Genomic DNA, 14671 nt, shown 5'->3' on the forward strand with positions numbered 1-14671 from the left:
TCTCTGGCTGTGGCCTGTAACCCCAGCTCTTGTCTCTTCATCAGAATTAGAACAGCAGTTCCAAGTCCTGCAACTGTTTTATGACCACGGGCAATGTCCATCGAAGTGAAGGAGATCAAACTGAATTTTCTATTCATGAACTGATTGCAATTTAGATTTACTGTGCCTCCCATTAGCTGCCACTTGCAGTGATTTACACTGTCCAATGAGTCATGACACTGCTAGTGGGAAGAACTGGAGAGATATTAGGATGTTACGATGACACCACCTGAGAAGTATGAGGAAGGCATTAGTCAAACTCCTGACCTATCCACCACTGATGGTGACAGTAGCCCTAGAGAGAGCACGAGTGTACTGGTGACTCAGTGCTTTAACAGTATCGTCTCTTTCTTGCCAAATGCTGGGTCAGTTGTAGAAAAAAATAATTAATATTCCTTCTTCCCTAACAATTTGGCTGCTTCCCATTTGCTCATTTCAGAGCAATTAGGAATCAGACTAGGGGATATATTATCAACAGCAGCCACAGATGAGGGACAAAGAAAGAAAAAGAAGACAGGCAAGGTAGAAAAAGAATGAGAGAGGGAGAGAGAGAACCAATACATGAATGCAGAAAGAAATGTATTTTTAGTCATGCTTTATTTCTGTCACTGTTATCCTGTGTAGCCCTAGTGCAAGCTCATTGTTACTATGAGTAAACAACACAAAAAACACTAACCATGGTGCAAAGCATTTCAATTATCTGAGATGGTTGTATCAGAATTTGAAAAAAAATTAAGATTTTGATGCCGTATTAATACAAGAGAATTTGCTGAATTAGACACATCTGCAGAAACCATCATGTAGATACAATTGCAGAGACTCCTGTCAGTTTAAGACAAGAGTGCCTGGGCAAGCTGAGAATGTGGTGAGCAGTAAGAACAAATGGGAAGCCTCTCCAATAAAGAAGGTTTTCTACATGATATGAAAAGTCATAAGTTGTCTCAAAATAAAAAATATGCCTAGATAAACTCAAAAGACAAGGACAAATAAAGTGATAAAGCAGAGTACTCTTTTAACAGTGAAAACATATGGAAGCCAAAAATCCAAGCCATGTCTAAAGAATCCTAGTGAACACAGAATCACACCCAAATGCCTCAGTGGATCAATACACTGGAGAAATATCAACCAGCGCAGAAGTTGCCATAAATTAAACCATAATAATTAATAAGACCAAATAATTTATTTGGGATTCTAAGTATCTATATTAATATATAGCTCTATGTTAATTGTATGTCGGTACTATATAATTATAATAACTAAAAGTGAGAAAATAAGATCTAGATAAAATAAAAATCAAAGATGAACAGCTTTGGTTATGAAGAAACAAAGAAAGAAACAAAAACCTTACAGGGAATGTATGAGTATTAAAATTGTGCTAGAGGGGTGTGCTCAAAGTCATGCTCAATACTCTTGAGGCTCTTGAGGCTACACAATGGATCTTGAGGATCCACAACATCCCCATGTGACAGTGTGCTTGAAGGGTTAACTTTTATGCAATAGGGGCATCTGGACACAGGTCTGCCCTCAGCAGGCAGTGACTGATCCCATGTCTTGTCCCGGCTTTCCACAATAACAGGCTTAGGTGCCTCCTGTTCTAGTAATTAAATGTTGGCTTCTGTCCTGTATAATCAGTTTAATCATACTGTAGAAGATTCAGCTTTAGTTTAATGGAACAAGCTTTCACATGATAGATGGCAAAGAATGAAAAACAAGGGCAAGAAAGGTGAAGCACTGTCATTTAATCAATATGTAAATGCTACCTTCCACTATTGTTTAATGTTACCTTGACTTATTTACTTATTTATTTTTAAATCAGATTTGTTCATTATTCCAGTACTACCTAGAACATGAACCTTTATCTGTAGCTATTAGCCCAACATCTAAACTGTCTCTATCTCAAGTACATCAGTAACATACTTGAAGGTGTTCATGTAATCATGTCTTTCACAGGCTTTGTCCTAGTCAATGTATCAGATAATTTAGCAGCTCTCAATTTTTCATTCAAAAATACTTAGTTGCTTTGCTAAAATAACATAGATGAAACTAAAAAATAATGGGCATTTTCTGCAAGGGACATCTGAGGCAAGAAAGAAGAGTTAAATTATATTGTTTAAGAGGAAATAGTGCAGTTAAGGTGCGAAACAAAATATATATATATATATATATGATTAGAAAATAACTATTTCAATATTATAAAGATCAAAACAATTTCCTCAGTACATCTTATTTTAGAAAAAAATAATGAGGTTGCAAGGGACACTCAAAGGTCATCTAGTCCATCTGAATTATTATTATTACTTATAATAACAGACTTTATGCTTGCACCTAGTATTTTTAAATAAATATAAAAAAAATCTACAAAAAAAGAAAAAAGAAAAGAAAGGAAACTTCAGAACTTCTGTTGAAAAGTCATGCATCCATTGTGACCATCTCAAGGAAGTCTTAAGATTAACAGCCGAGCTTAACATTCTGTCTATGATCCAAAAATGCACTTTACATTTTCAGATTCAGTAATATTTGAACAAATGCTGTAGTTATTTTGAGAAGAACAAATGGTCTTTTGCTACAGATTAAATGAATGTCCACACATGGCTTTGCAAGTGTCTTGACATTTATTAGTAAATATGCTCTATCTATGAAAGACTTCTCCTTCTAAGGTTGAGAAGGTTTGCCCAACGAAAAAGACATTTATAGGATCTCAGCTATAAGTGTTCCTTTGAGCAGCAAATCGCTGACTGTAGCCTTTCCATCTATGCATTCTTTGCAGAAGAGCCTTCTCCTTCTAAACACTCATGGAGGGATCTGAAGCTCCCACAATGTCTGCTGTACCCTCTCAGCAGTTTCACACAAGACAAACAATATCTGTACTTGTCATCGATAAAATTCTACTGGGGCTGTATTTTGGTGTCATTTCAACAGAAAATACAGAAATTATAGAAAATACAGAAGTCTGATATTGTGGTAATTATGTATTTGAGCAAAAGTGTTGAGAAAATGCTATTTAAATTTGGAAATGACAAGTACAAAGCAAAACAGTAATGAAAAAGTTAATTATTTTTGACTGTCTATTACATTAGAATGGCTCTTTGCTAGGAAGGTTGTCCTCAAATATCAAAGATATATTTAATTTCATTACTGAGACATTTGTCTGTGCCAAAATTCATAAACATTCAGTAAATTTTAAGCTATTCTCTTTACAACATTGTACCATGAATAACACAGCAATAATTAAAGATACTCTGTTCTATGTCTGGATTCAAATCTCCTACAGAACTATCTCATATATATTATTTATTTTTCTTTATTTACTCAGGAAATATAACTTCAAACTTTGAATCCACTTCTTGCTGTCTATTAGTCAGTTTTCTTGCTTGGTTGAGCAATGTCAATTTACCAGCTTGTCACAGTGAGTCATTGGCTCAACCAGATTACTAGGCAGGATTCTTATTTCTCATTCTTTGTTCTAGACTGTAAATTACAAGGCTCCTTGCTGTTCAGATAAAATCAAGGCCATGGATTTTGCTATATGTTGCAAACAACACAATGTTTAAAGCCAAGGCTGGAGGTCACTAAACTTGTCTTTCTTCCTGAAGTGTTGAAACACACAATTCTTCCTGCCACACACTTAGATCTTCAAGAAAAGTCAATTGATACAATTTTTTTGCCATTCCAGTTCTTCAATTTTCCTGACAAATACCACTTTACAACTTGTAACAAAAGAATGAGGGGTAGAGGGAATCCATTCTTTTTCACTCTTCTTTTTTCTCCTGAAGATGTAGTATTGCAGTAAGGATGGGAATGACAGCTACTGTCCAGTAATGGATATTGAATGTATATATATTCCTAAGTAATATGTGTATGTATGTATAAATATGTATAAAAGCATGTGGAGAATGGATGCTACATAAAATCACTACTATTTTTTCCCAACTTTGTTAAATATGTTACTTGAATACCCTAAAAAAATGTTGACTGTACTAACTTCTCACCCTAGAAAACACGATGATAAACTTAGATGACAAGAAAGAGAATGACAACAGTTATCTCAGACAGGTGGATAGATGACAATAACGTAACATATCAAGCATTCTACTCTTGTAAAATGATACAAAAAGTAATTTGGCTCAGAATCAGCATGGTATATCCCTGTCAGAGTAGAAAAGGAACTAGACTGAGAGTGGAATTCTCTCTTGGTATGTTACCCAGAAAATAATGTTTTAAGATACACTGATGACTAGTATTTTGGTATTTTACACTATACTGTAAAGAACTGAATGTTCTATGTACCTCCCGTCAGTGTCAAAACAACAACAACAACAAAATGAAATATTAATGACGTTCAACAAGGATGTTTAAGAGGAGATTAGAAACAAACATTCTAGAAAGCTAATAAACCTTTACTAATACACTTCAGGAATATCAGAAAAAAAATTAAAAGAGATATTTTATGCACATAAATGGTAAATAATGAGAAAAATTTTTATATCTTAGTTCAGTGCTTGAATTAAAATGTTTTTCTCTTGTGGGCTTTTAAGGAAAAGCGTTGTTAGACATGGCAAGTAAGAATTTTTAATACATAATCACAGTAAAAATGTGATTATTTGAAACATTTTACAAGTAAACAAATGATAAATTAATGATTTTTTTTTTTTTTTGTTTGAACTCAATGCAGCTGTTTGATAGACCGTTCTAAGACTAAAACAGGGAAATGCGTGAGAAGGACTACTCTTCATAACACTGTGTGTGATTTGGGACTGGCATTTATATGTCTTCCTAGAATCACTGAATGGTTTGGATTGGAAGGGACTTCAAGGATTATCAGGCTCCAGATCATCAGCCACAGGCAAGGTTACTAAATGCTAGATCAAGCTACCCATGGTCCCATCCAAGCTGGCCATGAACACCACCAGGGATGGGGCATCCATGTGTTCTCTTTTTTTTTTTTTCTTTCCTCCTGTTTATAATCTCCATTTAAATACTGGAATGCCCTTATCAGGTCTCCCTACCACATTCTCTTCTCCAGACTGAACAAGCCCAGGTCCTTCAGTGTGTCTCCATAGGAGAGGTGCTCCAGATCTCTGATCATCTTTGAGTCTCTCCTCTGGATCCTCTCCAAAAGCTCCTCTTTCTTGTTTTGGGGGCTCCAGATCTGGAAGCACTATTCCAGATGGGGTCTCATGAGGGAAGAGAAGAGAAGGAGTCTCATGAGAGGTTTCCTGGGTCCTTTTTACTCCCTTTCTTACCAATGGGAGTTATGTTTCCCTTTTTCTAGTCCCTGGGGATGTAGTCTGACATCCACAACTTTTCAAATGTGATGGAGAGTGGTTCAGCATTGTCCCAGAAGGTGATTATGGGGTCACCATGATTTACAGAGATCAGAGTAGATATGATTTCAAACCTTAAACAAACAAACAAACAAACAAACACCACCACACCAGTTGAATTAATATCACAGCTAGGAAGCATGGCAAGAACTGTAAAAGTATATGTTCAAGACATATTCTCTTAGAAAATCGATCACTGTAACCTGTATCACATATGTTGCTTCATCAACAAAAACAGTGAATTTCAAAGCAAAGCTCCAAAAGCACATGAACTACAGAGATCAACTTAGAATCTGATTGGGTTGAGGTAAAAATTCTGGACAGCAGAATTTCTGAAAAGGCTGTTCACACAATTTCTTTAGCCAGCAAAAGACAGACAAGACATAGAGAGTCCTATGTTGTAGCACCAGATATGTGCCCCCAAATCCTTGTCCTTGATAAAAAGAAAATGTATTATGGATGTTCTGAAACCCCCATCCAATAAGTTTTTATTTTATTTTATTTTATTTTATTTTTATTTTTTTGTGAGACATTCTAGTCTGAAATGTAGGAAGAAAATAAAATAATAGTGTCTGAAAAAAAATGCATAACTAAAACTAAAATGTTTATCTCACTGTCTTTACCCTGGCAATAAGAAAAAGAGTATAAAACTATGGGGAAAATAAATAAATAAATAAGGCATGAGTAAATGCAAAGAATATGAAAACAAACTCTTTGTTGAGGATTTTTTTATTTTGGTATTAGTCATTCGATATTAGATATTATTAGGTATTAGATTTTTTCTGGTAATGTGCTGGCAATAAAAATTATTTAAAGTTTACATATAAAAAGCTGTGGGGACAGGGAATATTTATCTTGAAAATCCCTTTTGGAAAATTGTGTTTTTCTTGATGAATAAACAGAGGATAATTCATAGTATTATGGTGCTATTCATTTAGTGCTTTCATGAAATCAATGTTTTATGCAGTGGTTAATTACATACTGTAAAAAATGCATGTGTTCACATCACAGCAAAGGCTGAACTTTGTATGTTTTTTGTATGCAAATATGAGCAAAATAAGAAGAAAACAAAAAGCACAATATCTCAAGAGCTACTAGTTTCCACATAATTATAAATAGGAAAAAGAAATTGACTGAAAGCAAAAGAGCAAATAGCAGTGCAGGCATTTTTATAGATACTATGTAATTTTAGGAAAGCAGAGAAAAAAGAAAAAAAACGGGGAGAATTTCAAAGAATTTCCATCTAATTCACCAAAATTAGAAGTGCATGTTTTTTTTTTAATCTTAATTTCACAGAATAAAGATTTCAATATTTTCTGTACTTTAAAATAAATGAGATTAAAACAAACAAACAAAAATGAACAATCAAGTGGAGCAGTAATACTGAAGAGTTCAACTGAACATTCCCAATCTCAATAGAAAGGACTTTTCTAAATTACTCTGCTTTTTAATCTAGTAAATGTATAGATTACTTATACTTATCAGGTCAGAAAGACAATCCCAATTGCTTAATTTTTTAATTAATATTTTATTTATTCATTTATTTATTTTGTAAGACAACTTGATATTGAAGGTCTTGCAATATTTTCACTGGGTAAGTATTCTTTCCTTACTTGGCAGGGTTTCTTTGTCTGGCAAAGTCAACCATTCAAAAACTGGTAAATATTGTATAACTATTTTGTGTTGTAGATGAATAAAAAATTGAAACCAAACAAAAGTATGATCGTTAATTACAAAGTATCTCATTCTGATATGTTTCCATTTCACTTCTGTAGCAAAGAGGATGTCTTAAAAGGATAACAGAAACATACTTGATTAATCTGTTTACAGTCAAGCAGTGAAGCATACACTTTGAATAGGTACACTGCAGAGGACACAGAGCAATCAGAATGACATATTAGTTTTTTATGAATGGATCAGATGAATAAAAATCTGTTTGGTACATGTATAATATTTTGTATATGTACAAATTTATGTATGCATTTAAATACATAAATATTTTTGAGGAAAAATAACAAAATATTCTTTGTTTTCTCTTCAAACACTGTTTTGGGCTGGTACTTTTTTTGTTGGGTTTTTTTTTTTTTTGAAAATTAATATTTTTATAGAAAAATAACTCTCCATCTCCTTGTTGTTCTCAGAGTGTTGCTAGGAAGGCATAAGAACACACATCAAGCAGTACATTGGAAAAGATAGGAAAAGGTTTGTATAAACAAAATATGATCATAAAAGAATTCCCTCAATTATACAGGAAAAATACCACAAATTACTCAAATTTCTAAATTCTCTATATATTCCTAAAATTTTCTATTTCTAAAGTAAATGACTGTGGACTGTTTGCAAAGTTAAATAAGAATGAAAAGAACAAAACAATAGGATAAATAGGGAAGCCAGTCAGAAGTATGTATAACTATGTTGTAGACAAAGCGAGCTCTGGATTTGTCAGCATCAGTGCCTGGTGTGTTTAGGCAGAAACTTGCCTCTGGCTTTCTCAGATGCCACAGCTGGAAGAATATCTTCCACTTTTTGAATCTGAGATTCTTCAAATGCCATCTGAAAAAGTGCCAAGAGATACTGGAACAGTGTTCCTATGTTATTATTTATAACTAAATAAAGGTTTATTTCATATAATATTTTCATGAACATTTGACTGTGTTCAATAGAGGATCAGATATATATTTAAAAGTAAAACAAATATTAGAAAAAACTTTTCTGATATGCATAAAAAAGCAGGCAATGACTATATACTTATATCGTAATTGAAAACACAGACTGTTTTTGACACAGACTTTACTTCTGCCAACTCAGTTAAATAAATTTTACTTTTAAACGTTTCTAAAAAATTCTAAATATCAAATGTTGCCAAATCAGTGATCTACATAAGCCTGAAATGACAAATTGGCCTATGAAGTACAGGTTATAAAAATGATTCCATAATGAGTCACAAATTATATATTTTCTAAAGTGAAGGACAAGATTAAGAAAAATATTGTTCTATCTGGAAGATTTGCAATGACTTCTAGATTTCAACCATGTCTTAATAGTTATCTAGGTACTTTTGTTACAGCAGTCTTTCTAAAGTTTTGAATGATGTTTTTATTGTTTTCTGTGTGCATGTCTGTGTGTCTGTGTGTACATTAATGGCATCTGAAGTCTATTTGAATAAAACTGAATAATTCAGTGGGTTTTCTAACAGTCAATAAAAGAATGAAATAAATGATACTCAAGAAAAGATTTAAATGAGTCACAAATCAGGCAGTTATATACCAGTGTGGTAAAATTTCTTTTGTTGACTTAAAGTTGAATAGAAATGTCACAGGAGTTGAAACCTGAAAGTATATGAAAAGTTTTGTTAGATATTCCTAGCTGTCTGTTGTATTAGGCGTAAATGGGGCGTTAACGGGATGTGACACATTAGGACCTCCTCTGCTCTGTTATCTACTAAGTAGGATATGACGTGTGCTAATGGGGCGTAGACGAGGCACATAGAAGGATATACAAGTCAGTATCTGCAACTAATAAAGGCCATTTTGCTGTTCACCACATTGGTGTTCACGTGCAGCTCATTGGCCCTGATCTTCCCGAGGTCAGTGTTGTAGATTCTTTACACAGTAGATTCCTCTAGATCAGGATAACCATTGTAACAGCTGTCATGTTAAGAACAAGAGATTTTGCTGAATGCTGAGTCCGGGAAAAGTGACCTACATGTCTGAATATTCAACTAAAATAATGCAAATACACTTTCACAAAACAAAGGATACTTTTTGTATTACATACTAAAATTATGTAAATCGCTCGGAAAGAAATGCTTCCTATTTAGTTCCATGAAAACTACAACAGGCACATAGAGCAAAATCTCAGCCACAAAACACTGCTTTTCAACATATTCACCATCATTAGCCATGTGTTTTCACCAGCAATGAACAAGAACCTACATGCTGCACATGTGGAGGTGATTTATTGGCACTGTCACCACTACTGGAACATACCACCCACTGCTTCACTATGCTCACATGCACAGTTTAGTCTCCATAAATGTTCAGCAAGATTCAATGAATGTCAGTGAGTGCCATTTATTCTGCATGGCGCAATTCAATGACATATTTGCCTCATGCACACTTCCACGTCAGACACCATTTTGTCTGACTGTCCCTCTACTACCATCTGTTGAATGGCAACAAAATATAATGGAATGCTGGTGGTAAGATTCAACCTCTACTATGATAGCCCTGACATAAAATATCAGGCATTACTTTCCAAGCAGTCACCATAACATCAGAATCAAACTAAAATGTGAAGATGTCTAAACACTGAAGAGAATTGTTTGAATAAGAAAATTTTACTCTGAGAGTACAAAATGACTTAGTGAACTTCTATTATAGGCACAGGTATATTGATAATATATTTATCCATGCATATATACATAATATGTATTTACAGATAGTAAATAGACTCTAATATTGAAAAGAATCTTTACAAACCATTCTGAATCATCTCAGTAGGAAAAAAAATTCTTGCAGAATTTTCTTTTTCTAATTGAATTTAAGATTTTTTGGATAAATATTCTTGGTTCATTTTCCAGTTAAAATTTTAGCAAAAAATAACTTTGAAATTAGGGAATATCATGACAGTTTCATACAACAGCAGAATAATGAAATACAAAATAATTTGAATATATTTAAAATAATTAATCAAGCATTTGCCTTGAATAAACATTGAATAAAAAGACTGGATTAAATCCAGGAAGTTTCTGTTGTTTATTTGGTTTATTTCTACTCAACATTTTTGATTATTACTATTCAACATTTTTGATTATTACTATTTTTCTAACTCAAAAATAAATGCTCCTTATGGAATACTTAACCAGAGTTTAAATTATTTTCCATCTGTATTCATACAAATATGAGGTGAAAGCATTGTGTAAAATATTTTCCAACTGACAATTAGTTTTTTATTTGCACTCCCAAATAATGTATCCTGCCACTGCCATTGGAATACCCATTGTCAGGGTGTATTTGCTAGAGATGTCATTAGGCATCTCTAGGAAACTTCATCTGTGACTTTTCCTTAGGAATCTAAGATTTATTTCTTCAGTAAATGGAATAAGAAATATGTGGTAATAATAGTACTATAGTACTAATGTTTCCACCTATTGATGCAGCCCAGAGGTAAAATAACTGTAACAATCATTTTTGGGTTCCTTATTATCTTAGCTCATCTAAAAGTGTTAATTATTTTAGCAAATGCACTGCAGAAGATGAATATGCACTGGATACATGAATAACATATCTAAAACTTATGGGGTTTTTTTGTATTCAGATATTATACAATCTACACTTTTACACTATTTAGATAGTAAACATGGAAATAGGAATCATACAGCATAAGAGACTTTAAATGCTACGAGTTTAAACCTCTTTTTCGCAAAAAATTTGGATTTGTTTTTAAAAAGGAAAACTCTTAATGCTTCAAGAAAACTCTAAGTAAAGCAGTATGAAACACAGGAAAATAGATTTTAAATTTTACTTTATATTTAGAAAGGCAAAGTACCTTTCAAGGGGGTGTTTCTTCTCTAAGAAAGTATTACATTAAGAAAGCAACAGAAAGGAAATGTCGAGAGGTCACAGTCTAATGAGTCTATGAAAGGAACATTTGTGTTTTTTGCTAAATTTCAGTTTTGATTTTCATTAATTGGACGGACACTGCTAAGATTTAATTAATTGAATTTTGGAAATGATCAAGTTTTATAGCCCTTTCAGAGTACAAAAGAAATATAGAAAGCTTTGTATTTTCATTCAAATTCAACCTCTTTTGTATTGCTGAAGATTGCACACAGAGTAGCAACATGAATTTGTCCTCCAGAGGAATCCAGACTTTGATATAAATCTCCAAAATTGCCATCTCTAAATTTAACCTAATTTTGTCCTGGAACTCAGTTGCAGGACACCATTTTCCCCAAATGTAACCTATGTTTGAATATTGTGAAATTCAGTGTTCAATTAAGTTTACTATATATTTTATTGCAAACTGTCTGTTTAGTGCCACTGAAAGCAAAACTTTTGTTTAAAATATATATGTATTTAAGATTATTTTTGTGCTCTGGCTCTGATGCTGTTATTTTATTATGAACACTAGATAAACTGCTGTGGTTCCCAACAGAGGTTCATTTACCACAGTATGTCATCTCTGAAAGTGGACAAAAGCAAATGCCTTGTAGAAAAAAAGCAACATGGAGCAGATATGTAAGAAAAAATATTTTTACTCTTATATACAAAAAAAACCCACAAAAACATAAATTTGTGTCTGCTTAAATATTTGCTGGAAAAAAAAAATCTCAGTTTGAGAGGAAGAAGCCAGAAAAAAGAAAAACTACCAGAAATGTATTTTCTTACTACACTGCTTCTAAAGGATCTGAGAACTACTAAATTCAATCTCTAAGGAAAAGATGAAGCAATAATGCAGCCTTTTGGCTTCCTCCAGCCATTAGCATTCTATGGCAAGGTAGAAGGAGAGAACAGCAAACAAGACAGAAATAACAGAATCATAGAATTGCAGGCATAGAAAGAGACCTCAAGATAACAGCGAGTCCAATCCTGTGCTAAAGCAGGTACCCTACAATAGGTTGTACAGATAGGAATCCTAATGGGTCTTGAACATCTCTGTAGAAGGAGACTCCACAACCTCTTTGGGGAACCTGTTCCAGTGCTCTATCACCCTTATCATAAAAATGTTCTTCCATCTGTTAGAACATCCTATGTTTAAGTTCTGGGCCATTACTCCTTGCCCTGTCTTTGTGCACCAAAGAAGAGCCTGGCCTTATCTATTTGCCTCCCACCCACCCTTAAGATATTTAAAAACTTTAATCCAATCCCCTCTCAGACTTCTTTTCCCCAGGCTGAACTGACCCAGGTTACTCAGTCCTTCCTTATACAGATGTTCCAGGTGCTTTGTCATCTTTGTGGCATTCTGATTGAATCATTCTACAAAATCTCTCTTTTTGGAACTGAAGAGCCCAGATCTGGACACTATTCTAAATGTGGCCTCATCAGGGCAGAGTAGAGGTGGAAAAAGACCTCCCTCAACCTGCTGGCCACATTCTTTTCAATGCACCCCACGATACCATTGGCCTTCTTGGCCACAAGGGCATACTGCTGGCTCATGGCCAGCCTGTTGTCCACCAGAACACCCAGGGCCTTCTCTGCAAAGGTCCTCTCCAGCAAGTCATCCATTAACCTGTATGGACTCTACACTTGCTCTTGTTAAATCTCATAAGGTTCAACAACTCTCCAGTCTATCCAGGTATACTGAATGGCAGCACAGCCTACAGGTGTGTCAACCATTCCTCACAGATTTGTATAATCAGCAAACTTGCTGAGGGTGGACTCTATCCCTTCATCCAGGTCACTAATGAAGATCATTGCCCTAGTTTGAAGTAAGTGTCCAACATCCCCTGAATATCCATCACAGAGTAGATAGTAGGAGAAGGAAAAAGACTTCTGTAGTTTCTCATTTGAACAACAGAGGATGTCACATCAGCATTAACAGCTGGTTAAAGTTCATAAAGCTTTGTATTATTATAATTACAAATTGAAAGCTGAGAAATGACTGCCTGATAATGGATTTAGAGTTCACATGACAGTGTTTCTGTTTCCAGTATATTCCTTGTTTCAAATGCATCTATAAAATACATCTATATTTCAAAAAAGCTAATTTAAACATAAAATGTCAATTTATACACAAAGGATGACCATTAAAAGATGGCACTGAACAACTCTATGAATAAAGTCATCAATAACAGCATGTACTAATTCATTTAATGCAGATGCAGGAGCTTCTAAGTAAGCTTCATTCAAAACAAGTCTTCCTTACCTTCTCTGTCAGGGCATGAGCACAAGAAACAGGCCTTTTATTTTCACTGTTGACCAGCTTAGCAGCACGACATACCTGTCTGAGTTTTCTTTACTATCTCAGAAAATAGATGCTGGTAGCAAACAAGAGCTAATTTCAGAAGCTGGAAGGAAAAAAATCCTTGTTCAGACAACCTTAGTCTGCTTTGACCTGTTTCTAGCAGATAGGATGCTTACTGAAGTCAGGAAAAGTTTATATAAGCCTCAGCTATGAAAATGAAATTTCTTCATTTTATTCCAGTTATTTAAGAAGGCAAAGTAAAAGGTAGATACATTCTCAAGAAATAGAAGTTCATTAAAGTTTGCAACCACTATAAATCCCGAAAATGCTCTTTGGATTTGACCCCTCCATATGTTGTTTTGACAAAGAAATATTTTTAAAATGAACTTTGATGCACACACAATGTCAGAAGCCATATTTCTTTAGTCATTTGGCATTAAGGATAGAATTATCAGTAAAGTTCATATACTTCAGAAAGTTAATATCCCCACAGACGTTTTATCACAGCTGTTGTATATGTAATTCAGTTGTAATTGTAGTGATTGAAAGATAATAGTGTAAAATTAGTGTACCTCCCCAAAGAACTGATGAAAATTTAAAATTCAGTTTATTGCACATATGTCTTTTCATCCGCACTGCAGCACTTTTAAAAGCTAAGCAAACAATGACACAGTGACACAGGTGTTCTTAACAGAGACCTGGAAACAGTAAAATGGGAATTCTAATTAGATTCTCTAATACATCAGAATAAAGCAATATCACCCAAAGTACCCCTATCTCTGCACTTTGTAGCACTCTATTTAACTTCATATGCTATTAAACTACAAAATAATATTAAGTGCTAAATAAAACAAAACTGTCATTTAAGAACACTGAGTTTTTGATTTTTGCTGCTTAGTTTTTATATGCAAAGAAAGCTCTTAGCTGAGAAATTGTTGTAGCATATTTCCTTTCTCTAACAATTTTATTTCTTAGATCTTTATGGCAGGCTAATAAACCACCACAATGCAGTATCTACAGTCTACAATAGTCTGAAAAGAGATTTATCTCAGTATTTTATTAACTTCCATCTGTTCAACAGTGCCATAGTAACTTAGCTCTCTTAAAAATATATTGGTAACATGTTAAATTAAAGCAATTTCAATGTTCTATGTAACTTGAATAAATTCAAAATAATAATTTTGACTTACTCATTTGTTACAAACTAATCTTCTGAAATCTACTCAAGACTAAGCAGGCAATGCCATGGTCTCAGACCCCAATTTTGTAATCTTCTGTGTCAGTGACCTGATTCTCCTTTTTGAAGCAAGCTATGAAAGTCCACTCTATTAGCATATTGGCCTGCCCATTCAAAGCAAAATGCAGAACTGAGGCCTGCCTTTTTGCTGCTTAACTTATGT

Source organism: Cyrtonyx montezumae, unplaced genomic scaffold (assembly GCF_038088225.1).
Source record: "Cyrtonyx montezumae isolate F1298 unplaced genomic scaffold, pur_monq_1.0 scaffold_8, whole genome shotgun sequence".
NCBI classification, from domain to species: domain Eukaryota; kingdom Metazoa; phylum Chordata; class Aves; order Galliformes; family Odontophoridae; genus Cyrtonyx; species Cyrtonyx montezumae.